The sequence below is a fragment of the Drosophila sechellia genome, chromosome 3R (genome assembly GCF_004382195.2).
Source record: "Drosophila sechellia strain sech25 chromosome 3R, ASM438219v1, whole genome shotgun sequence".
Taxonomy (NCBI): Eukaryota; Metazoa; Arthropoda; class Insecta; order Diptera; family Drosophilidae; genus Drosophila; species Drosophila sechellia.
Genome location: NC_045952.1, coordinates 20,711,176 through 20,737,257, shown reverse-complemented (window position 1 = coordinate 20,737,257; position 26,082 = coordinate 20,711,176). Strand labels below are relative to the sequence as shown.

The 26,082-nt window shown below is 42.2% G+C and overlaps 1 protein-coding gene across 3 annotated transcripts in view; it reads right to left on the bottom strand.

The window, feature by feature from the left end:
* LOC6607388 overlaps positions 1–26,082 on the bottom strand; it is a 149,046-nt gene that overhangs the window by 121,396 nt on the left and 1,568 nt on the right. For all 3 annotated transcript variants that reach the window (XM_032720422.1, XM_032720423.1, XM_032720424.1), the window contains exons 2-3: positions 19,430–19,479; positions 12,322–12,377 (exon numbers count right to left, since the gene is read on the bottom strand). The gene's annotated coding sequence lies outside the window, so the exon portion shown is untranslated. The remainder of the gene's footprint in view (positions 1–12,321; positions 12,378–19,429; positions 19,480–26,082) is intronic.

Below are 26,082 nucleotides of genomic sequence, written 5' to 3'. Positions count from 1 at the left end.
TATTTACTGATTTTGCTAGAATGAAAATTAGCATTAGCCCGAGAAATCAAATTTCAGCCAAACAATATTTACACAAATACTTTAGTTTGAACCAACATTTCGATGTTGTCAACACTTCGCGACCTTTTAGGGGTACATATTTGGATTATGGCCTTGTTGATTTAGGACTATTGCGGCCAAATAACAAATTCTGATTGAGGGAGGCTGTGCTCTTAATTGGTTCATACTCGCATCCCATTGCGAGCATACAATTTTCCAGCTCGAACCGAATTCAAATATGAATTTAGCATAACGGAGGAAAATGTAATAAAGCTTGTTCAGGCTTCAAGCAAATTTAAATATTCGTGGAATTGGGTCAGCTGGACATGTGTAAAAGCATGTTGCAAGTATTGTGTACAACAACAATGTCGAAATGTTTTTTAACAAAACCAAAACATGCCTAGAACATAGGGAACACACAGGCAACACGCCCTGACCATTGGTCAAAGCCAAATGCCGGCAAAAGTAAAAAGGAAAAGCCGAAGCACAAAAAATAGAAACCCAAATAGCAGCGCCAAGTGCAACTGCAGCCAAGAGCCACAAGACAATGCAACAGCCGCAGCAGCAGCAGCAGGAACAGCAGACAGACATCTCTGGTCCAGTTGGCCGGCCAAAAGGCCTGGAAGTGCGGGGCATGCTGGCCATAAGGCCTGCGCTCCTCTGTTCTTCGCCTGTTTCTGGTCTTCTGGCCCATTTGGTTTTGGGTCGTGGCTGCCTGGGCCATGGCTTGATTCATATTTGGACTGCAGTTTCCATTTCATGGTTCTCCTATTTTTTCCATCTTTCCTTCTGTCCAGCATTTCTAGCATTAAGTTCTCGAAGGCCAGGGCATATGACACTTTTGTAAATAGTTTAGCTTTAGTATAGCTTAACTTAAGTATGAATTTAAATATCTTTTAATGGCATTTTCAAGTTCCTTATCTGCATAAAAAGAATCTCTTAAGCCAAGGCTAATTCTTTCTAATAGTAAAATAAGCGCAATGTTCAGAATTCGATACTTCATTTCCCCAAAGCCCTTTAAAAGTTACCCATAAATTTTACGATTCACCCAAAACAAACACGAAAGTCTAAATTAAACTTTCAGTTCATCAACTTGCTCGTGAAGTGAAAGTGTATACCCCAAAACGACTAATCCCAGGCGACTCTCAACGCTGCATTATGCTTTCTATGTGCAACAACAACAAAAATCGGCCCGCTTGCATTATTTGTTGTATTCCTTCATTTCTGTTTTCCGAACGGACTCAAACCTCCGCCCTGAAGGCTAAAACTCGAAAAAAAAAAAAACGAAATGCAAGCAGAGTTTGTTCAACTTTTTTGCATGTTTATATTTGCTGTAAGCATTATTTTTTTTTTGTACCTCTCCTTTTCGATGCACACAAAAACCAGTTGCATGAAAGGGGTAACAAACAAGCGGAGCAATAGAAACCAAATAGTGGAATTTCTATATTCCAGCGCAAAGTGCATTGAGGCATGCAGCTGGAATTTCAGTGGCAGAAAGGATGGATGACGAAATGCCAAATGCATAATACATAGAGCCGGGGGAATCCCATTCGCCGGTCTCCAAACCCTCCATGCTCTATAACTATATTTATTTTTTATGCCGCTCAACTGCAAAATTGTGTCAAAATCGGATGCTGTTACTGTGGGGCGAAATGCAAAATGTGGGCGAAATGCTGAGGGGGTAAGGTGGTGCAGTCGCCTTTTTTTAGTTGCCCCGCATCAACTTTAAAATGTACACAAAAGGCTCCGTGTAAAAATTTATGGACCTAGCTGGGCAATTTTCTAACGTACCTGGCAATTTAACGGTAAAGTGTAAATTTCATTTAATTTGACAGCCGCAGATTGAAACCTGGAGCCGTTAATAAAGTTGCACCGGCCACTGCACCAGTAATATCTGCTGCAGTTGCAGCAAAGTACAGCAGCAGGTAACGCCGCAACAACAGCAAAACTAATTAGTCCAAAGGCCTCGCAGTAGATCAACAAACTCACCTAGAACGAATAAAAAAAATCAAGTGAAAAAAGGAGTCATGAAGGCAAAGATGATTTAATAAGCAATTAAATTATTCTAATAAATGTAAGCCAGCGGGGCTAAGCAAAGGAGCAGGGCGTGTTGCAGGAGGAGGGCCACAAGAAATTGCACATAAAATTGCAATTTTCCAGCAAATTCATAATACAAAAAAGAAAACAGAAAAAAAATTATACAAAATTAGGCCGCAGGCTGGGGAGCGAGAAAAAGATAGGGCAAACGAGATGGTTAGATACAGTTTTCCGCGAACGTTAAAAGACTGTGGCAACGAAGCTGGCCGATGGAAAAATATCTCACTCTAATTATAAGTAAACAAGACTGTAAAAAGAAACCTTCTTTATTAACAGTACAGTTTAAGTGCTGATAGTATAAATTAATGATGTATTATTATTATTTTCTTAGCCGTAAATTCCTTGTTCAAATTGCTCTGGTTTATCTATTTGCCTGAGATATAAATAATAAAGTTCATCTGCGGATAACCAATATTGTTCGGTTACTTGCTACATATTCAACCATCTGCAAACCAACAAATCTGGCCTTACATCACCGAAACGCACTGCCCATCAGCTCAGCGGGAGCGGGAATCAACAGCTGCCAAACAGTCCGCACTCATCGTCATCGTCGGCGTCAGCTGAGAGCTGAGATGGCAACAACTGAAGTGGCATCCATCCAGCGGTGGCAGCTCCAGCTTCCAGTGCCCAACTCACAGTTTCCAGCTCCCAGCAGTCCAACTAATGCCATCAAGCCTGATGCATATAGTGATTAGAGTGGACGTTACCCGGCCCAGTGCTTCCTCGCTTCCTTCCTCGGATGCGCATCGTCATCATCGACTTGCTGCTGCTGCTGCACTTGAAGTAGAGATGTTGCTGCTGTGCCTGCTGTTGCAGATGCTGCTGCTGCTGATGATGACGATAAGTGCTGTTTGCAGCGTAATAGAAAAGTTGCCACGATGTGCGTGTGTGTGTGTGTGTTACTGATGATAATGATAGATAAGTGTGCGCCAAGTGCACTACGTAACTTACTCTAACTTCAAAAGCTATCAGCAGTTAAATCGAAAAGCAGTAAGCCAAGCTCAGTGGAGCCAGCGGGCAAGAACTGTAAATGCTGCGCTGCTTAATGACAAGAGCGCCAACTAAGTTGCACTGGCAGGAGCTGCAGCAGCTGGGAATGGGACCTCTATGCGATGTGGCACCCAGCGAAGGTTACACCCAGAGAAAAAATGGTGCGAGTTATGCATTCAGTACTCATCTATATTACAAAACTAGATTCCAAAATATATACTGTTTGGAGTTTGATTCTTAATAAGATGCATACATCTTTTTTTATAACAATGATTTGTAACAAAAGACTGATATTCTCTTTGGTTCGCTTTTTAACGCACTTTTTGTTCTGGTGCAGCTCCTTGAGTTGCTCCTTCTGCTGAACTGCTCCTGCATCATTAGCAATTGTGGGCCGGCCAAGGCGTGGGGCATGAGAAATATTTGCTATAAATGCATGCAACATTAAGTAGAACGCATTTTTTTCAGGCAGCCAGCAGCAGCAGCATCTGCAACCTGATGACGCCACACGCCACTTCACTTGGCTGCCTCGCGTCGCTGTTGCTGCTGCCACTTCTTGTTGCTGTTGCAGTGTTGCTGTTGCTGCTGCGGTGTTGCTGTTGTGCCTTTTCACAGCTCAACGCTTGCGCACATTTGGGGAGCCTGAGAAAAGGGTTCATCTTTGGCCCCGTCTGTGTGCCTTGCGCCGTTTGCTTTATTTCTTTCCCAGAATCTTGACGGCTATTAAGGAGCAAATAGCAACGGCAAAAACAAAGCACGAAAAAAAAAAATGCTGTAAAATAAAATTATTATTTTCTTTTCGTGCTCATAATTTGTGCCGCTGCTTCTTTGGCCTCAATTAGTAAAAGACTTTTCCTTATTACACTTTTAGCCTTGCCTAGCGCTTTTCCCGTTCACAGCAGTAGTAGTTCCTTCCTTAGCAGTAAATTAAGTTACGACTTTATGCTGCATATTAGGAGCGGGAAGGAGGGTCAGAAGATATGGAGGAGAGAAAAAAACGCTGGATGCTCTTGAGGGCGGGCCGCCATTAAATATTTATATTATTGCCTACGTAATTGCGGAATAACGAGTAATTAGAAAATAACTATCTTAATTATTTTTTTAATAGCCAGCACACTTTATCTGCAGTAAGGGATTTGAGCAATATTCTATTCAGCATAGCAGCTACACCTTTTTTACATCTTTCAGAAAACGTTTGTAATCACGGCTCTTAAGCTTTTAAAACTATATATGTATCCATTTCAGTTTGGTGGTCCTGGCTGAGTTAAATTTTTTATTCCCTCTTAACAATCAGTTAATTTTATTATAGGCCATGATTCATGCCCTGCATATTCAGCTTTTATGACTTGGCCATTGAGATCAACGCCCACTGCCAAGGACTTCCTTCCACTGCCATTTTCCTCCCACCCTCAACTTCGTTGTATTATTTATTGACAATATATTTTATTTAGCCGAGCATATCAACCGCTGAGCATTTGCGGCCATTTAGTTGCGATAAAAACGAAATTTATGCAGCTAAATCTTGTTTTTAGCATACAAATAAATGGAGGAAAAATGCAACTAGAGCTGCGAGTAAATAAAGAAAAAATTCTATTTTCTCAGGCAATAAAAATGTCAACGACGTCGCCGCAGACCAAATGGCAATTGCAGCCGTCGGAATATCCCTCGTTTTTGTCCATTTTTCCATTTTTCCGCTCGTTTTCTGCGCGCCTCCAAAGTGATTTATGCATTTCGCATGCAAAACGCTAATCAGTGGACCCAAGAACCCCAACCCATCGACTCCTACTCGAGAAACCCAATAAAAGAATGGCAACAATCGCAGCATTCAACATCCACCATAAGAGTCTGAAATGCGAAACCCAAATAGCGTTTAGCCAAAGATGACTAATGTGACTCCCGGACGATGTCCAACTGGTCAAGTGGGTTTGGCCTCCACTCCATTCGTTCTGCATGTGGCAGAGTGTCGAGGGTGATGCCAACCCGTGCTTCGATACATTTTTTAACCCCAATTCGAGGGGTTGTTGGATGGGCAAAAACTTGTTGAAATGCGCGCATATGCCAAGCATAATTACGGCGAAAATTATTGTAAATTTGTAACTTTCATAAAGTACTTCAATAAGTAATGAGCACGAGTTAAGAGCAATGGCAGTGGGGAAAGTATGAGAAAATCGGGGTAAACTCAAAAGGTGAAGTGGCTTCAACATTTTGGCTTGATTTGGGCAAGGCCATTTGAGTTTTCAACGGAAGTACGTTAGTATTCATTAATTAATCAGGCTACATTCAGATTCAAATTCTTAATAGCAAGTTTAAAAAAATTAGAAATTCATAAACCGGTATATTGTATGCCATGCAGTTAAAAAGTCGAGGTTAAAAAAACCAATAAATAATTATATTTTCCATAATTCACTCCTAGAATATTGGCAAATTTATTGCATAGCTAGATGCGAATTGACTTCAATTATTTTACCTCATCTTTTCGATAATTGTTAATAACCAGAAGATGAATTGAGAAAGCAGCAGCCACTTGCCATCTCAGCTGACATGAATGGACAACCGCAATTTCCAATTATACTCGGTTGTGTGTGAATTTGTGAGCAATAATGCAGAATGCCTCGGTTTTAAATTCACATAAATGCACACAAAAACATTCCAGCAAACAGAGAGCCTGCCTAATAGGCTTCATTTCACCTTTTCAGCATTTGCCAAATGCAATTAAATCAAGAAGGGGCTATGCCATAGCATTCCCTCCCATATCGTAGTCTGCAACAACCGCCCAGACAACTCAAAATCACTTGCCAATCAAAGTCAGGCGTATATTTGTGGGATCCATATCAGACGATTTGCATGCACTTGACCACAAAATTAATTAACTAAAATATGCCAAGCGGGGTGGGCACGGGTGACAAGTGCATCGCAAATTTAAAACCTAATATTCTCCAACCCCGAATCGGTTTGGGCCAACAAAGCGATCAAAAGCCGAGAAATAAGAGTGGCCAACCCACTTGGGCAGCAACTGGGACAAAATGTCACTTGGCCGGCAATTCACAAATGCTATGCTCAAGTAGGTGCAGTGCGTTTCAAAAATATACCATATAACTATTTACCATTTACTAAAGAATTATTTATTTTTGAAAGAATAAGAATTTTGAAAGATTTGGAATATGTGAAAACAACTGGAAATTTCTTATTCATTAATTTTTTTATTGAAAAATATAATTTTCTGAGAACCTATGTTATTGAACCGCGCTGTACACGCTAGTGTCACAACTGTGCGACTGAGAAGGCGCCAGCAAAAGAGGCTTAGTTATTGCCCATAGCTCGAAATGTTCATGTCCTGATGCCACAATTAACTAAAAGCGCGCATCAAATTACAAACAAACGAACGAAGGAAGGACAACTAGCCGGCAACAGCAACTACAAGAACAAGGATAACTAGAACGGCAGCAGAAGCAATAAGGAGCGACAAGGACATGAAACGGAAGCAACAACTGCTGTTGCTCCAATACATGTGTTAGTGATAGTTTCTGTCTGTGTGTGTGTGTGTGAGTGGGGGGATATTATTGTTATTTCAGTTGAAACTCGAATTGCTTGTAGATTTGTTGGCAACAGCTGTGCATTTGCCAAGCAATTTCTGTCCGCTCCTTGGACTCCGCACATCTGCAATTTATGTATCCTTTGGCTTACAAGGATAGAGAATGTCTGCTGGACGGTCAAGTGTAGGATATATGTATTGGTAGCCAAAACCCCGCCCCCTTTAGCTCCACCAGCCCCACCATTTGCAATCTGCATTGTCTTCGGGCCAGGCCACAATCAACGCCCCTCATTGTAAGCTACTTAAGATTTTGCACAGATTACTGCCTCATATATGCACGCCGAAGTTGGAGAGCGCAAATTGAGTGTGAGTTTTCCATAGATAATCTTTACAAGCAATTTAAAGCTGGACAAGTGCTAATATAACAACCAAAGCGGGAGAGATAGTGGCTTAGTTGGTTAGCAGGTAAATGTACAGGCAAAGGTAGAGACATGCTGCTGGCCCTATCACGTGCGATCAACTAATTAAAGCAACAAAACCTCCGTCTAAACAGGAAGCCTTCCATTAGCCCCCAAAGAACTAAAGCCACTGGCATTCATCGGGCTAAAAATGAGGCAAGACCTGGAAAAAGTTGCACTTGACTGATTACCTTTGCCTCCAATACCACTCCTTGCCTTTGCCTTCTGCAACATTAATGAGCAGGAAGCATTTTCCTCGGCACAACATACCGAGATTCAATTATGAATGAGTTTCAAATTACAGTTACGGGTCAAAGCTGTCGGTCTAGTAAAAGCACGAAATGACGATTTGAAAAGGGTTATTTTTCCAAAAAGTTTCACATCAATAATTTCTAGGCAAATATATTTTAAAGGTGCCCGGAATTTCAATTACCCACCAAATTTAATTCATTTCGTAACAATGAATTTTAAATTAAACGAATCAGGTACCAAATACTATTTATTAAATTAATCAAAGCACCGTGAAATATTTACAAAATTGCTTTATTAAGTTCTGGTTTACCCTGGCCATAAATTATGGCTATAATTATTACACGATGATAGGCTCTCAACTTTCTAACAATTTTCGAGTCGAACCTTTGAAAGTCAACCTTAGTGGACCCCGGAGAATGAGAGACCAACCTCATCGCATTTCAAGGCAGCCGAAAAGGGCGTGGACTCCAAATGGGAAAAATGCACCGAAAGTCGGAAAAGCAAATCTCCACCCAGCCGTAGGTGACTCCACTCAAGTTGGCTGAACTAAACCAAGCTGAAATGACTCACTACTGGACAAGACAGTTGGGGAGTTGAGTAGCTGGGCAGCTGAAGTGTTGAGAAATCCGAAATCCGAAGGTTGGCTGCCTGGCATGCGTAATAAATTGAGTTGAATGGAGCGCTACTGATTGGACTTACGATCCAGGAAGGCAGCCGTTGCCACTGCCACCGCCGTTGTCTCTTTCGGATTTTCAATTATGGTTAATCATGCAAATGTTTGTCGCCTGTGAAAATGTTTTACATAATGCAAAGTGAAATGCTGCATGGCCATTCAAGCTATTTAAGCCATTCGGGTGAGTTTCAAGCTGAGCAGAGCATTATAGTCCAATGCATACATGAATAATTGTCTTTTTGTGTGTCCATCTTACAGCTGCTGCTCCGACTGTATCCCTTGGATACGGATACATATGGGATATGAAGAGTTGCTGCTGCTGCTGCTGCTCAGGTAAGCCGAGCAATTTTTGCTGCCTGATTTCACAACTCTGACACCAGAGTGTCAGGTTGTGGCACATTCCCCTAGCCCAAGAGCCCACTCTCTGCGTTCTGGCCTCTGCTTCGTTTTGGGATTAGGAAACAACCCCGAAACGTGTCACATTATGCCAGCAGATGGAGATAGGAGGCATATCCTGTCCCTCCAGTCTCCGATTTTGGTTTTGGGATTTAAGGAGGTAGTGTGCGTCCATTGCCAAGGCATGTATCTTCATTGAGCCAATGCGAAATACCTGCTTAGGTAACTGGGCATCGAAAGTGCAGCAATCGAAGAGGATTTGCAGTGGGAGGAAGCGACACAAAGTAATTAGAAAGTGGTACGGAAAATTATCTTTCTGAATCGCCAGGAAATGAACAGGTTCCTATTGTCTGGACTTTTTGAAATAGGTTGTGCCTGAAATTAGGGTATTTTAAGCAGTGAGCGATGTAAAGGATAGTTACGTTTCTAAGTAATATCCGATTAAAAACTCTTTTATACTACCTAGTTATTTACAACTGAGGCACTTTGAATAGTTTTTCGCTGCACATGCAAGCAAATTCCGATTTTGTGTGCTCTAATGTATTAGAGGTAATTTATCAACTTTTAATCAAATGTATTTTCCATTCCTACATGGTGATGCTCCCTTCTGTCCCGCCGCATATAATATATGTTCGTTGCTCATGCCATTACGTGGCGTTACGCAATCGCCACCCCAAAAATGGGCATGGAAAACTACCCGCAACCCAACCAGGCACCCCTTACTCTATATGGCTGTGCTGATCCTTTATAGTTTTTACATGCATTCCCATGCGTATTCCATGTGAGTGTGTGCCATTTGGTCATAAATTCAAAAAGCTGGCCCAGCTTAAATTTTGGTTTTTCAATTTTTGAATGCCAGACCTCTGACAACCCTCCATGGGTTCCATGGGTTTCATGGGTGCTCCGCCATTACCCCGACTCCATCCTTCGCCGTCGAAGGACCAGCATCTCGCATAGTTGTGCGTGCAACTGTGAAACGTGTTACAGGACCGGCCAATGTCCTGTATCCCCCCACTCCGCCCCTTGATCCATCCGAAAACCATGAGATTTCATTTAATTAAAGCATTTAGGCAGGGGTTTGGTTTTTCGTTTTCCAGTCGACGCCATATGTGCGTTGAATATATTAAATATACAAATACAATCCTTTCCTAAAGGACATCCCATCGAACACCTAAACAAATATGTTGGGCGCACCAAAACAACAACAACAAAAAAAAAAGTAACGATTGCAGCTTAAGAAAGGTTAAACAAAGGTTAAGCTCGGGGTTCGAGAGCAAAGGTTCTCGGTTGGCTTAAGCCTTACGGCCCGAAAGCCAACTCATCAAAGTTATTTAGTTAAAATTAGTGCCTGTCGAGGATGTCTCCCCAATATGCCAAAGCAAACAAGACGACGACACAGCATCATCGAATGGCTCGAGGCCCTGGCAAAGGACACGAAAACGTTTTCGGATCGGGGATTTGCGGGGACAATGTCGTGCCGCTGACAAGTGCGATGACAACGTCAAAGGCTGGCTGCCTCACAGCCCGGCTGGCTGGGACTCCACTCCGCCACTCCTCGGTTCCCCAATGCCATGGGCTGCTGCATGCCATGCCCGACTAGCTGCGAGGCACCTTTGGGAAAAAGACGCTCATCTGGAAAATCAACTTCGACTTTCGGGCCACCCAGGCATCCAGCAAGGAGCAAAAGATGCAGCAACAGCAGCGGCAGCAACGAACAGCAAATCATAAAATAAACTCTTTAATTACGCCTCACGACTTGCCGGGGCAGACACGCAACAAGCCCAAGCCACAGCCAAATGGAAAATTATGCAAAATGCAACAGCAGCAACAGAAATTGCAGCACAGCAGCTTTGCAACTTTGCCACAGCAGCAGCACCAGCAGTGGGAGCCACTTCCGAAATTCTGAAGAAAATTATAAAATCTTTGGCACGACAATGTTGACGACGACAAAACTGCAAATTACCAAATTACAAACCAACAGCAAAAAACAAACTGCCAAACAATGAAGGGTAGAACTTTAGGGAAGCTAGACTTTAAGATATCTACACTTTCTATAGAATATTGATAGTTATTAGAACAAAGCTGTATAAATTAAATTATATTTTTTAAAAGTTAATCAATCATCCTTTTGGAAGCTTATTCAAAGAAGCCCACATGGGATCCTCCCAAAAATCCATTTGGCTGCCGATGATGCGGCAGAGTGTTTTGGAAAATGCCAAGGAGGAAGTGAGAATACCAAAAAATGCACTCGAACTCGCACACACTCAGCATGGCATCCAAAAGAGAGCGGGGGGAATGGACAGGAGGGACTGCCGCCCCCTGCTGTAAAGCGATTTTAAACAACCTGCACCTACCCATAAACTCGTACCCAGGAAAACTCCCCCTCCGCAGCTTGGCACCCACTCGATTATCACCGAAAAACGATTGACCTCACGAATTCGTAATTAATTTTCACAAAAGTTTTCCATTCGAAGACAAACTTCAAACAAAAGGCTCCAGCATCTCGTTGCTCTCACTCTGTGTGTGTGTGTGTGAGTGTGTTTGCTCGAATCTGAATCTGTGTGTGGATTGGTTCACTTTGGGTTCAGTTTTTGGGATTGCTTTTGTGGGGTAACCCCACCCACTTTTTCCTGCGGCTGCCACAATGTTTAAACATTTGAGCGCACACATCTCTGTGGGGGGCAGGGTATATGCTGTTGTCCTGCTCATCTCCACTACCCGCTCTTCCCTTCTCTTCCCCTTTATTTTTTTGGATACCGATCCCCCTCAATCAGTTCCACCTCCACCTCTGGCCCCACCTCTTTCACCTGGTCGCCAGTTGCTTAGTTCGCCAGTGGTGTGTGTGTCGCTTAAGTGCTGAAACAATGTTCCAAGTTGTAAGTGCAACAAGGGAACAGCGATCGAAGCCAAAAACCCAAACTCCAAACAACGAACTGAACTGAACTGAAACCCGGAGTGCACCAAAAATAAAGTGTGTAAGAATGAGCAACTTTTTCAAGTGAGAAGCAACTATGTGGCATGCAGCAGCTAGAGTTGCACGCTCCCATCTCGGGCGACAACGTCGACAATGACTAGCAGATTTGGTCGAGAGTACAGGAGGAGAAAATCAATAGTGCATTTCAAAGGAAATTTGACTGAAACTCAAATTAACTATTAACTGGAATAAGCTCTCGAAATAAACCATTTAATATGTGGTGTTAACAGTTAACAGTTTTAAAATGTTAACTCATTAGTAACGAATAAATGACAATATTTTTCAAGTGCAACGACAAGCTGGAACATTTTGCGCGCAAACTCGCCAAGATACAAAAATTTCACTCAGACTGTCTCTCCACATTTTGCCCCCACTCTCGCCACCCCGCCCACGCTTTCCCCTCCCCCTCCCACTTTGCCCCATGAATGTGTGCACAATTTTCAAACTGGCAGCGTAAAGTGCACAAATTGCAATTGTAGCCGGAGCGCGGGAATCAGGACAAGAAAGAGACTGGGCGACAAAGGGGGCGTGGGAGAGGGGCGCCCCAAATGGGGAGGTGTGGGGGGCGGTATTGGGGGCTCCAGGCAAGGATAGTGGTGAGCCAGATGTGTGGAGTGTGTGGAGGCGTCGTCGATTGTAGGCTCATGCCAGACATGGTGGGCTCTTCAGCAGAAGGCAACTACAGCGGATGAAATAGGTACTCTCGCCAAGTACAGTGAACACTTGACGTCGAGGCCACAAGACATTAATTACAGCGCTTAAGAAAAGAACCAACAAAAAAAAGGGTAAATTGAATTAAAAAAAAAAAAGCGAACAAGCAGATGGTAACCTATTTAACCCAGAGGAACTCATTAAAGCAGTTCAGAAAATAAGCATTCAAATTAAATTTAGTTTTTAGATTTTACAAACATACCTCTAATGTTCTAGATGACAGGTTCTTTTGTGCGCCAGTGTCTGTTTTGAGTTCAACTGAAATGAAAAGAGAGAGTTAGATTATTTATTTACATAGAATTCTTAGCTTAGCATTAATAAAGAGTTTAGTGCAATACATTAATATTCAAAGAGTATCCTAAGGTCCCCTTTCATTTGAACCACATTTTTCTCTCGTGTTTGAGTTAGTTTTCGTGCTGACCAAATGCAAAGTGCAAGTCCAAGGCAGGCTGACCATGTACATTGACACTTTGATATGATTGCCAGTGGAGTAGAGTGGAGTTACGTGGAAGGAGGGAGTAGAATGATTCAAGTAAGGCTGCGGAGAAAGCGGAGAAGTTGGCAGACTGTCGGCCAGAGGAATCTTGTGGTTAGTTAGTTTGGCCAGCAAAAGTTTCATTTCGGGCCATCTTCTTTGCAACACAGTTTACAACTTCTGGTCAGCTCGTCGTGTTCAAGCATGAAATGACGTTGCACAAAAATCGCTCGACAAGGTGAGCAGCGCTTTAAGGGGCAACAACTTTAAGTGGAGCAACGAGCAAAATACGCAAAAATGACAAAGTTGATGAGGTGTGTGTGTTCATTCTGGGCGTTGGAAAATTAATTTTCGGCTGGGATGACATTCTCTCAACTCATTGTCAGCTGCCCCCCATCCCCGTTTTTTGTCCCTGTATCCAGGATGCTCTTGTCCGCTCACTTGACTGCCTTTGTTGTGTGACTTGTAACTTTAGTTGTGTTGTCTGGGGCACTCACAATTTCGCTCTAAAGTTTAATTTCAACGCTTGACTTGGAAAGTTTTTTGCCAGCCAGACAAAGTGACGGGACACAGAGAGAAATAAGTGTATAGTTTGGATTAGGAAAAATTAATCGTCATAGGGAGCCAAAAGGTCTCCCACATTCTAGATGCATATATAAAACGGATGGATCTGCTAATGCAAATTATAACTTCAATATGAATATTTAAGCATTCTTTTGGAATATTAATCATTTCTAAGAAATGTTTTTTCCCGTGCAGAGTCAGAGTTTGAGGCTTCAGCAAAAGTCGAGCGCGAACGCGAACTCTAGCTTGAAAACTCCTTCTGGCCAAGTCGACACAAATTGCTGCAAAGTTTTTTGGCATTCAAGTGTTTTAATGTCTCACGAGTTGTTACAGAGTCGCAGAGCAGTCGCCTTGCCTCTATGCCGCACTCCACACATGAATTAATCAAAGAGCAGCTGCAGTTTGTGTGGCATTAAGTATACGACTGGGATGCACGGGTTGTGAAGCCAGTGACTCTGGTGGCTGGGGGCACAGGTGGGTTAAGACCGCAAGGCGGTGGCGCCGCTAGACAAATTCAACTTAATCAATTTAAAGTGCTCACCGCAAAGTCAACAGTTCAAACTAACCGCAAGGCAGGAGGACGGGTTGCCCAATAGGTTTGAAAGGCAAGGCAAACAGCCCCGATCTCCTCACTTACTTTTGGCCCACTGTTATTAGGCAAATTGTCGCCGCATACATAGATACGCCACACCCACACACACTCACATTCTCACAGCAGGTTGCCGTTGACCAACAAGTGACCAAGGTTCAGTGTTTTACCCCCATTGTCCTGTGTCGCCCGAGTATCCCTTACACATTTTTTCCTGCTCCTTTCGATGCCTTGCGCTCCTTGCCCTTTGTTTGCCAACGTGTATTTGTGTTTACTCTGCTGTCAACATTGGAAAATTATGAAAATTAATATGAAAATTGTTGCTATTTACGGCTAGTTTACCCCGAAGTGTGTGCGTGCCGTGGCTGGCTCTTCTTGGGTTTCAAGTGCGGCAATTGTTGTTTTTAGATTTAATTACTTGAGTCAACTTGAGCCCTAATTTGATTGAGTATTATGTGACATTGAGTCCTCTCCCTGCGAGTGGTTTCAATTAACCCAGGCTCACACGCATGGGAAGGGTTGGGGTTTGCTTTTTGTTTTGCTAGTCAAAACAATGAGTCCCAAAGTAGCCTGCGGATGCGAATCGATTGAGAACCCCACTAAGAGGTTGGAAAAAACAACGCACACACTCGACATTTGCATCTTTGACAGCTCTATTGTTGATCCTGCTGCATTTGCATCCTGCCACGCACATACTAAAAAAAAACAGGCAATAAAAAAAGCAAGGGGGAACTGCATTGATTGCACCGCAGGATAAAGGACTAACGCAGGACCCCTTGAAGGCAGTCGAATATGCAAATGGCTCGTAAGTGCGGGAAACCTTTGATGAAACTCGACAGCCACAAGCAAACCTTTGATTAAATACTCAGTAACTAAATGGGCAAAGGCTTAAACAACTTCAAAATGTATATTCAGTTAATCTTTCTATTGTTCTCAAGGTATTTCACGGCAAGTAAACTAAGCCAATCCAACTTTCATTGCGATTTTCTAGCAAATTATTATAAAATTTCTCCAACTATTACAGAGCGTAGAAAATCCAAATAAATCCCTTGACAGCATTTCAAAGCAATAAAGTGATAATTCCCAGCTCAAAAATTGTACAACACGCACGAATTGGCAGTGGAGCTCAATAAATTCGTTATATTTTCAAAGCCACTTAGGATTAATTTTTATTGTTCAACCCGAAACTAATCCCATGTCAATTGTCAACGCTGGCGCCCAAGACACTTAAATGCAGATTATGCATGTCAAATGGAAGCCCACACTTCAAAATCAATTAGCAGAAGCTTTTTCGGAAAAATCGAGGAAAAAGGCGTAGAGCAAACATGTGGGCCAGAACTGAAGAGTTGCCATTAAATGCCCGATTATAATGACAATTGATGGCTGCAATAAAAAACCAAATTGCCTCGTCAAATGCTCAACCAGCTGGACTAAAAGGCCGGGCTTAGATAAGATGAGCTACCCCCCACCATCTCCCACCATCGTATTTACTGTCATAATTTATATGCATTTATGAGACAGAGGCGGAGTGGTTTTTATGGCAATTTTATTTCCTGTTGGCAAATAAAGCAGCTCGCCACGTGAGAGGCATTCGAAACTTCAACTTCATTATCGCGTTATCGCTGCCCCGCCGAACTGAAATGCCCCTGGCTGCATTATCGTGATTGCTGTAGTAAATGTTTTTTATTTATTATTTACAAATGCATTAAACACAATGTTTAATTGCATCATAAAAAAGCGGCGGTCTGTCTGGCCCAATATAAAAACCCAATGTCCCTCGCTATATCTATTGCACCCCCACTCCCATTTTCGATGGCAATTGAACCTTATTGTAAACAGTGATTCCTCGCTAAGTGGGAGAAATGGCTAATAGATTTTGATTGGATAAATTAGAAGAACCGATCACAATATCTTTCACTTTCCTTCAATAAAAGTTTCCCTTATTATCTCATTTTTTTCACCATTTAGTACAAAACGTATAAGGTATTTTTTTTTCTAATCCACTTATTCGTGTGCCCACTGTATCTGCATTCTAGGTGCTCCGTTTGTGTGTGCTCGCTGTCTGTTTGTATTTGTCCCTGATTGTTTGCATAGTGCAATATGCTTATCGCAAATGCTTTTCCTATATGCGTGTGATATTTTTATGAGTTCTTTCGACCCCGTTGCAATCCCTGCATTTACCCCTTCTACATTTTCCATGTTCGATTTCGGTTGCGCTGCTGCCGCTGTTGTTCTTGTTGCATGTAGCTGTGTGTTTGCTGTTCACAGTTTTCCGTTTCTATTTACACAATTGACCCTTTCACACCCGAAAACTCATTGAACTTCATCAGCAACATCTACGGGGCAGCAACAGCAACAACTAGAGATATTGCTCACGTACAAGAAACCCCCGCCCTGAAAAAAAAAAAAAAAAAAACAGAAAAAAATGGAAACCGATGGCAGTTGGAGTTCAAGTCTTGGGCTCAACTGTAAATAGTCATAAATGTTTTGTTTATGTTTACAATTTAGCTGCTGCTGCTGCTGCTCCTGCCGATGTTGCTTTTGCTTTTGATATTGCTGCTATCGCTGCTGCGGTTGCACTGTTGCACTGTTGCTGCTGCAGCGTGTTCCTGCCGCAGTTCGTGACTCCTCTAATGTTGTTGACGTGGTTGTTGCAACATGCTTCCCCATTGCTCTCTAGCCGCACGGCCTAAAGATTTCTGAATTGGTAATGGAGCATGTGCAGTTCAGTGAGGTGAGCTGCATTTTATTGCTATCTAAATCGCTGTCTCTTAGCCATGTATGTGAAGCCAACAATGTGGTTTGCTGCTCGGTCCGTCGTCGCTGTCGCCGGATTTTTATTTGCTTTTAATTTGACTCGAAAACGGGGCTTAAATGTCAAGAGTTGTAATCCACATAAGCACACACATCGTTGCGGAACGCGATCGGGGCTTTTGTTATTAATGTATTCAATTAAGTAACGGACCGACAATTAAACTCATTATGCATATGGTGGGTAAAATGCAATGCAAATAGCCCAAAGCCCCACTAAACAATATTATTATGGCCACGCGAAAATGAGTGTCGACCAAACAAAACAAAAACTCCAATCGAGCCACATTAAAAGCATCATTAAATAAATTATAGACCATCCCCGCAGCAATAATGACATAAAAACGAAAAACCCAATAAATCTAACATGAATTTCGTAATGTAAACAAAGCTTTATCCGTTTGTTGTGTTAGTTGTTTTTTATTTAGTGCTTAAATGCTTGTAAATGTTGTTGAAAAAAGAGGATAGCAGTTAAGCCTAATGAAAGTCATAAATAATAAACAATTTTAGAGGTTAAACTAATGAAGCCCAGAGCTAAATGGCAAGTATTGCCTAGTGTGGGAACTAATGTTTTATTTTTTGCTTAATATGCTTTTGTTAATATTGACCTATCATCCAAAAATGTAGTAATCTTTAAATATTTTAGTTATTTTTTTCCACCCCCACTTCTCGTTTAATTATCAATTAGCTGCACCACATCCTCTCGCAGGTACAAGCTTATAAATATTTTAATTAATTTACATTGTCATGCATTTTTCGGCCAATTCTTTGGCCAGGTGTCAGTCAGTCAGTCACTCAGGTTGAGTTCAGAGTGGTTATAATTTATGCAAACTATTCACGTTTGCAATGCCTGCGCGAGAGAAGCGTGAATTTATTTATAATTTATATGGCAATTAAAAACTAATATTGTCGACTCCCACGCTCTATGCAATTCAATTGCAAATTTATGCAAATTCTTAATTTCAGCCCGATGAGCGGCGGCTTTGACAAATGTAGTTTGTAGTTTTTCGGATTTCGGCCTTTTTATTGCATTTTTGATGACAACTCAATGGGAATAAATTAAATAATTAAGTTAATTCAACGTACGGCGGCTGGGCCAGCAATGTGATTTTAATTATTTAATTTCAAACCCGACATAACTTATGCTAAATCCTATTTTATTTCGAATCGAATTCGCCTTGCTGTGCTCTGCTCACGTCGCCTGATTCATCAGCATCGATGATTAATGATTTTTAAAATGCCGCTCATGATTTAGATAGATAAAGCAAACTGAACAATTTAGTCCGCTTTGTTGTCTCTTCTTTGTTTCTGTTTCGGTTTGCATAATTAATGTCGTGCGCATTTGTTATAAGTTTTGGTTATTTGTCTTGCTCACAGATTAATTTGCCCCACCATCGTGTGTTCACTCCGATTGGCTGGAACCGAGTCGAAAGGGGCTTAGAGTCTCTTTCAGTCTGTCGATGGGCTTAACAACTTCTTGACTTCCAATAGATGAAGTTTGAGCAGCGATAATGACATTAAGCCCGCTCGGGATTATCGAGAAAACTGTATTACAGCAATATTTGTACAAAACATTGGATAGTACTTTAGAAACCTTAATTTTTTAAAGTGTATGTTTCTGTTTCATTGATTGAAAGGTGTGAAAACGAAATCATTCAACTGAAACAGTCATATGAAATATGTTCCCCTTCCGCGAAGGCCGTGTCATAAATGGATTTCTATACGTTTATGGTCCCGCGTGGGTGCGACTTCTATGGACTTGTTCTCGAAGTGTGAAGCTACTCCGGGTTCCTAATTAATATAAACAGTTTAAAAACGCACACCGCTAGAAGCAACCCTTTGGTGTTTGGCATTTCCTGTAATTTGTCCGGCGCGCGGAAATTGCCGGCTTGTGTTATTTTTTTCTTTTTTTCGGGCCTTGTTGCATATTAATTTAAATATAATTATGATAATTTTTATTGTCAAGTCCGCCGCTCTGGTGAGTAGTGATGGCTCTTGCCACATGCTTCGCCTGGACTTACCCGAATGCCCTGGGCAAACAAGCAACCCTTTTCTACCATCAAAAAGGATTAGTTATTGAGTTATTTTCACAACTAAAGTAACGACAGGCAGCCGGGCTGTGAAGGCGAACGAACCGAAAAACTCCAAGCCAACCGACCAAGCGACCAACTGACGCGGTTCAACAACATCTTGTGACTGACATTTGTGCGTCAAATTAAGTGAACTCTTTCTTCTTTTTTGTTATTTTAGAGGAGGATCTGCAGCCGGAGGAGGAGCACATGGTCAAGTCGAGCTTCCTGCCAGCCAGTCTCGATCACTGAGTGACTGTGACTGTTGTTGTCTTCGGCCTGTCCCCTGCATTGCGTAAACTATAATTAATAAGAAAACATGTTATGGTTATGGCTGCCACTGCCGCTGCTGCTTCGTTTTTCTTTGTGTGTGCCTCAACTGAAAATTGTTTCTTGTGCCCCGAGCCCGAGGCATGAGGCCACAATTCACCCAGACACAGGGCATAAAAGCGGTGGTTCTGGTTCTCCGGCTTCTTCGTCGGGTTTGAGATACCCAGACGACTTGAGATACCGAGCGCAGCGTTTTCGGCCTGCACAACATATGTTATGCATTTTTTAGTTGTCTTCGGCATTCAAAAAATTATGTAGCATTTAATTAGCGCATAATTGCGGCAGCAGAGGCAACTTTCGGGGCACAGGCCTCATCAATTTCAATCCGAACGGCGTGATGAAAAATCTTCATCTGAGTAATCCGCCCGACAACAAATTTCCCAAAGCAAAATATGCTTATTAAACGACGCTTTGAATACTTCTTATTCTATATGCTTAAAAATTAGTGCAAAGAATTAGGAATGTTACTTACAATTTGTCAGGTAGAAAAATATAGTTGATCAATATTTTGGTCTTCGAAACCTAAAAGTAACATAATTTTCGTAATTAGAATTAATATTTATTGAAAAGGGGGACTTATAAATATGAATATAATAACAATTCGCAGCCCTTTGCCAAATCCGCTTGCTACTTAAAGGCAAACCCTTGCCAAACCGCCAAAAAAACAGAAAAATTATAAAAAAAAAGAGGACTGTCGCTTGTCAAAATGTCTGCAACTCGGTGAATTCAACTCATTCTGCTGCCGCCTTCTATGGACGCGTCATTGTCTAAGGATGCAATTGCCGAGGACGACGACGCACAAGTTCAAAAGCAGTCAACAGTTCCTGTTTGAAACTCCGACGTCGTCGTCGTCGTCTGCCTCTGTTACTGCCACTGCCACATCGTCATCATTACATCATCATCGTGCTTATCCTTGGCGAATTTCATGCCTTTTCGTTTCGTTGCAGTAGTTCCTTGTGGCTTGGCAAATACTCAACAAACCATGAAAGTAAATAAATGTTTTGCAACGTTGCAGAAATAAAATGCAATTTAAGTCACACAAAAATGGCTAACAAAGGCACGGAGAAAAAAAATTGGTTAACACTTTTTAATACCGATGCTTTAAAATGATAATCACAATTGAATATATATATATTTCTAAATATATTTAGTTTTAATTTTACACGTTGTTGAAACTCTGCTTTCTGAGCAAGTTTCTACAACTATTGCAGATATTTTCATTGACAATATTATTTTTCGCCGTGCTGCAATGGGAATATATCTGGAACGTTGCAGTTCGCCGCGGAGCCTGGAAAACTCCAGCAGCAGCAGGTCCTGGCTGCATTCGAGGTTCGTCCTTTTCCATTTTGATTTGTTTATTTCGTTTCGTTCGGCTCTTATTTTGTATTATTCCTGCCGCTACTGCTGCTGCTGCTCCTTTTGCCGTGGCAGTTAAAGTAAGCGGCAAAAGCGTTCCGGGGGCTTCGAACTTTTGCATTTTATTTGTGTTTTTCTTTTATTTCATTTCGAGTTTTCTTTTTTTTTTCTGTGAGTTTTGTTTTTACTCGTTTTGGCACAAAGAAAAGTGAAATGTTTTTGGGCGGTTGGGTTTCGCTTTGGATTTTAGAAGTTCACGGGTGAGAGTCGGCAGCATCGTTGCAATTGCATTTCCACAGACATTTAATAGCAAAACAAAAAAAATAAATAAAAAATGGAAAAAAGTGGAAAACGCTTTAAAATAATTACATGCTAGAATCTCCCCCACAGAACAAACAATGCGAGGAGTAATCGCACAAAAGTCGAAAATGAATCACCAACTGGCATCATTCACTGTCGAAAAAAAGAGGATTTGGGCAAGAGATCACAAAAAATAACCGAGCGCCGAAACGAATTAATGGATCAACGATCTTATCAAGTGAGTGGAGCGCAACCAATTGAGCAGAGTGTTTTTTGGACTAAGCCTCTTACGGTGGGCACTCGATAACAGGTACCCGGGTTCAAGCAGGTACTAGACTTTCTAGGTATATTGACTAAGCATGATAATTAATTTGAAATGCACTTTTAAGACCAAGTTAAGCCATAAGAATGCTTCAAAAACACGACTTAATTTATCTAAGCAAGTTCCAATCAAATCTAGTGGTGAAGTGCCATCGAAAATCACCGATAATAATAAAAAACCCTGCAGAAACTGATGCATTTGTGCTCCACATGACTATTTCCCTCTTCAATCAGCCGTATCCATTACACATCCGCCCCAAGCTGTGAATGATTTAAGTGATTCGGTGCGCCTATTGTATTATTTTCACCCCCTCCCTTCGCCCGCTCCTCATCACTGTGAAATGCAGAAGAACTGCAATGAAACAAAATAAAAACAAAACAAAAAAACAAGAACCAAAACAAAAACTGATGAAAAAACAACAGAAAAACATGAAGAAAAAGTGCAGCGGCAAATGCCAGACGAAATGGAACAATAATTAAAGCAATGGCAAAAACAACAACAACTCGGAACACAAAATAAACAAAAACATCAACAGCAGCAACAACAACAACAGGAAGAGCAACAAGAGCAGCGGAGGAAGAAGCAAAAATGCAGCAAAGCTCTCTTTTTGAATGAGATGATGCGGGTTCCATCCTTATATACACAGGATATATGGCATGGAATGGGTACAGGGATTCATAAAGGGTTGCAAGATGCAGCCCAAGGTCTACCCTCCATAAAACGATGTCGTTCGTCGTCATCATCGTCCTTGTATCTCATAGATACACAAGGTATATTGGCTTTCTAGATGCCATGGCAAACAGGTGTTTTAAGATCTATTACAGATAGATTCTCTTTTGGTATTTCAGCTAAAGATCTTTCAATTTACAATTAAATGCTAAAATTATACTTCATTTGTTTTAAACCGTAATATCGCATCCACAAGATACAATTACATCTTTTAGATATTCAATTTGAAGAGATATCTATCAAGTAATACCATGGGTATCTCCAAGTCGGAAACAACTGCCATATCTTCCATTCGTGATTTTGTTTGCTGCTTGTTGTTTGGTTGTCATTGATGCCCCGCCGCTGTTGATTTGTTGTTGTTTTTCTCTGATGAGCCTGCAGAGCAGCGCCAAGGCAAAAATCAGTGCAAAAGGCGACGTCGCTGGGTGTCGTTTGCAGACAACTTGAAAAACATGAAAACGCGAAGCGCTTCTCCGTTCCATGCCCCTCGCACTGCCCTTCCTTCTATTGACAGTCACGTCAGTTGAGCTGCTGGGAACACACACGCAGTCACAGTGGCGGTCAAGATAATAGCATAACATATAGGGAAAATGTGGTGTTCAAATTTGTGAAAAAGTACCTTCAAGGCCTTAAACTTACACAAATACAGTTTCATATGCTAGTCATGACTTCAAGTTGCCCTAACTGCAACTTTAGTGCTATTATCTTGGCCGCGTCTGCAAATATGATGGGTCTCGGCGAGCAGGGGAAGACACCCAGAGATTTCCCAGACAAGCAGGTGGCAAAGGCTTCAGGCCAGCCGAGAATCATGAGGCCAACATCATGAGCCAGCTTCGGTAATTGCTGTCCGGGCGAAATGCAAATGCTGTTGCTTTTGCTGCTGCTGCTTGCGTGTCTAGATTCTCGATTCTAGATTCCCGTCTTGGATGCTGCACTGCTGCAGCATATCACATAGTTGCCCCTCACCCCTGCTGGCCTCGAATTATGTTGTTCTTCACGGGAATTGGTTTGGCCTCCTGACAGCCCACCTCCACCTCCGTCCGCCCTGAAAACCCCACCCCCTCCCACTCTGCCGCCAGCCTGTGGATGCAATATGATTTCAATTAGTACCATTCGTTAGTCAGCGAGTGTGGCACTCAGAACTGATTATTGCAGAGACTTATAAACTGCTGTTTGTTTGGAAACATCAAGAAAATTGTGATTTCGAAGATGTAGTGCAGCGAGAATCATGTTTGCCTTTATTACTAGATCGGCAATTATGTAAAATGTTTGTCTTAACTTATTTTTCTCTTATTCAACCGTTTTCAAGCATTCTGGGCATAAAGTAATCCAATAAAATCAAACGTTTTATAGATCCTGAACAAACATTACATCGAAACCCATCCTTTCTTTTTTTGTTTTGTTACCTTCCCGCAGCGGAAGGCGAATTATTGCTTTAAACAAATTTATTTATAACCCAAATTAAATAACTCAGAGCAATGGACTTGACTCCGCTACTAAATTCGCTAGTCGAATGCAATTTGCAGATTTACTAACCCCCAGGAGCAGAATGAGCAGGAGCCGCAGATGGAGATGGAGTCCGAGGAGCCGGACTTGCTGCAGTTGGAGAAAATTGCAATTGCAATTACCAAGGCGGAGAAAGAGGGAGAGCAAAGAGTGGGCTAGAGAGAGAGAGGGAGAAGGAGGGAGCAGCGCCATGCCACGGGTAAAACAACTAAACAACGCCGAGCGACGACAGTTTGACTTGCAATTTTAGCTGCACCAGCAGACCCCAGCAGCGAAATCAGCGAAACCGTGGTCGCCGCATCATCCGCACCGTCATCATCATCATCGTCATCAAAGGAATCATCATTAGCGGCATCATCATTAACCAGTAAGTGAGGCAAAGTGGAGCTTACTAACGACTATGCAATATCCTTTGCTTAAAAAGCGATTTAAACACAAAACTTAATTCGATTGTTAGAAAATGGAATAAAATTGTTAAGCAATTTTTCTTCTTTTCATAAACACCACTGTTTTCTACAAATAATAATGTTGAAATCTAAAAACTCCTTTATTTCCCTTAAAGCTGGAAACAAGCGAATAAAAAATAAAAAAAAAATTCCTTTTGACCATTACATTTTGATGGTCAAACGCAGTACATCCGCATAATCCACGAGGATCTCGGGTACGAAACCGCGCGCGCCTCGACCATATCCATTACAGCCAGAATAACAGGAGGCTCAGGAGCAGGAGCAGGCGGACTGGGATTGGAAGTGGGATTGGGAATGGGCATGGGAATGGGGGGCAATGTGGAGCAGGGCAGAGCACTGAGGGCCGAGGACAGCGAGTAGTTGCTGGCCTGCGGCTGCCCGTCCTGGCCAAGTTTGCGAGAAAATCGATTTTAGCGCTGCCTGCGCTCGCACGGGCGGCCTTTTGGATGCGAGTGTCCAGGTTTCAGGTCCAGATCCAGATCCAGCTCCACTGCGAGTGCTATTTCGAGTACGATGCCCAGTCACAGTGCCATTCGTATTCCCCAGCCTGCAGTCCGTCAGTCGACAGTCCCACTCCCATTTCCATTCCCAGTAGGGGAGTTGCACACTCCTGTTTGTCCACAGCAAGAAATACCAAGGGTAATACCTTTAAAAATGTTCGCCCTATGACTTTAAGAATTTAAGATTTGTATATGGCATTTCATTTTTATTCCACATTTAAACTATCAACAAAAAAAGTGTAGCATTTTTAAGAATAATGTAATAAACTTCACCAACTTTTCGGTGTAAGATTTATTTTGTTTTCCAGCCTTGTTTTACAACTCAACTATTAAGATACACATATATGCCTATCAGTACCATAAGTCCCACTTTATATCTGTGATTATCTTTATGGGGATGCATCTTTTTTTTGGCTCAGTGTCCGTTCTGTTTGTTTGTTTGTCGCTTTTAATGCTGAACGGAGTTGGCGAAGGCGACTCTTGACTGATTTTTATGTTTTTGGCCCAATTGCCCCGCAGTGGCCGCTCCGTTCGAAGAGCGGACTCCAATGGGCACTGGGCGATGGGCATCGACCGGACCTCGGTCCTCGGCCGGGACTACACCTTCCTGCCCTGCGAGGCGAGGAGCCCCCTCAATGCCACCCATTAGCGGCCCTTTGTTTGACTTGCAGTTGCAATATAAGGTCATTCCTCTGCTCTTGTTCTTGCCGGTGTTTTTGTTGCAGTTGCACGCTTTTCGTTTCGTTTGATGGCTGCGCACGCGGCCTTTTGTTAGTTTTCCCCATCCAATTTCATTTTTTTCTTTTTTTTTCCTTTCCATTATTATTATGCTTTTTTCGTATACACTTAAAGGGAACAACAACAGCGAAATCGCAGTCTAATCACTTCATTAGCCCGAGTCTCCCACCGCTTTTGGCCATGTTAACACGTTGTTCGCCTGCAAGTTGCACGAACTTGCTGGCAAAGTGCGAAAAAAAATGGACTTTAATTGAAAAGTGCGGGAAGTGTTAACACCAATGCGACTTATGCTTTCTTTGCCCGGGATTTGTATTTGTATTTCAAAAGTATGGAAACTGCCATGAATTTTCTACCATTTTTGCAGTCATAATTGTATACATTTCAAGCAAATTTATAATGGCTCTTAATAATAGTGCAAAATCAAATCGAGACAACTATGCTTTTATGTAAATTTTGTTTTGACCAATTACTCGCAGCATAATTAAAGTGGCTTTTAGAGCATCAAAACTCCAGTCGGAAATATCGCAAAAGTTGAATCGCAACTAATTTGCTAACCCGCACTGTATTTGCCTAAAGTTTTCTCACAATCGTAAGGTGAAATAGCATCAGCTGTGAGTCTGTAGAGCTGTGAAGAGTGCTACTCTCCGCTTATCGCATAATTGGTAGCAATGTTGGCTGCCACTTTTTGCTGCGGCTTCTGTGGCAGCAGGAACCATGGAAGCAGGCGGTTCCTTCTCGGCTCTCCACCTCGCCACCGTATCCGTCGCATTCCGGAGATGCCGGCAAAACACTTGTCAGCGACTTAAATGGCGCGCAGCTGTGCGGCATTAGCTGGGGAGAGCTGGTAAGGCTGGGCAGCCAAGATCTGGGAGTTGAGGAGGCCGGCGAGACCAGGGAGACCAGTGGACACACCTCTTAAGGAGGTGTTGCGACCGCTGCTCCAGGAAGTGGGCAACTGGAGGGGGCACGGCACTGCAAGTCCAGTGGCGACATTTGATGTGATTATTGAGTTATGCCCACGGGGGCAGGTGCCAGGCATATTTCGCTTAATTTTCTGATGAAGTTATTCACCGGAGATATGGAACGCAGCGAAAATGTACACGTATTATAAGCACAGATAAGCTGCCCAAACAAGCAGGCAAAAAAAAAAGAGACAAGGTAAAAGAAGGTGTGGTTGTGTGATTTTAAAAGGCAATCACTTCGGCAG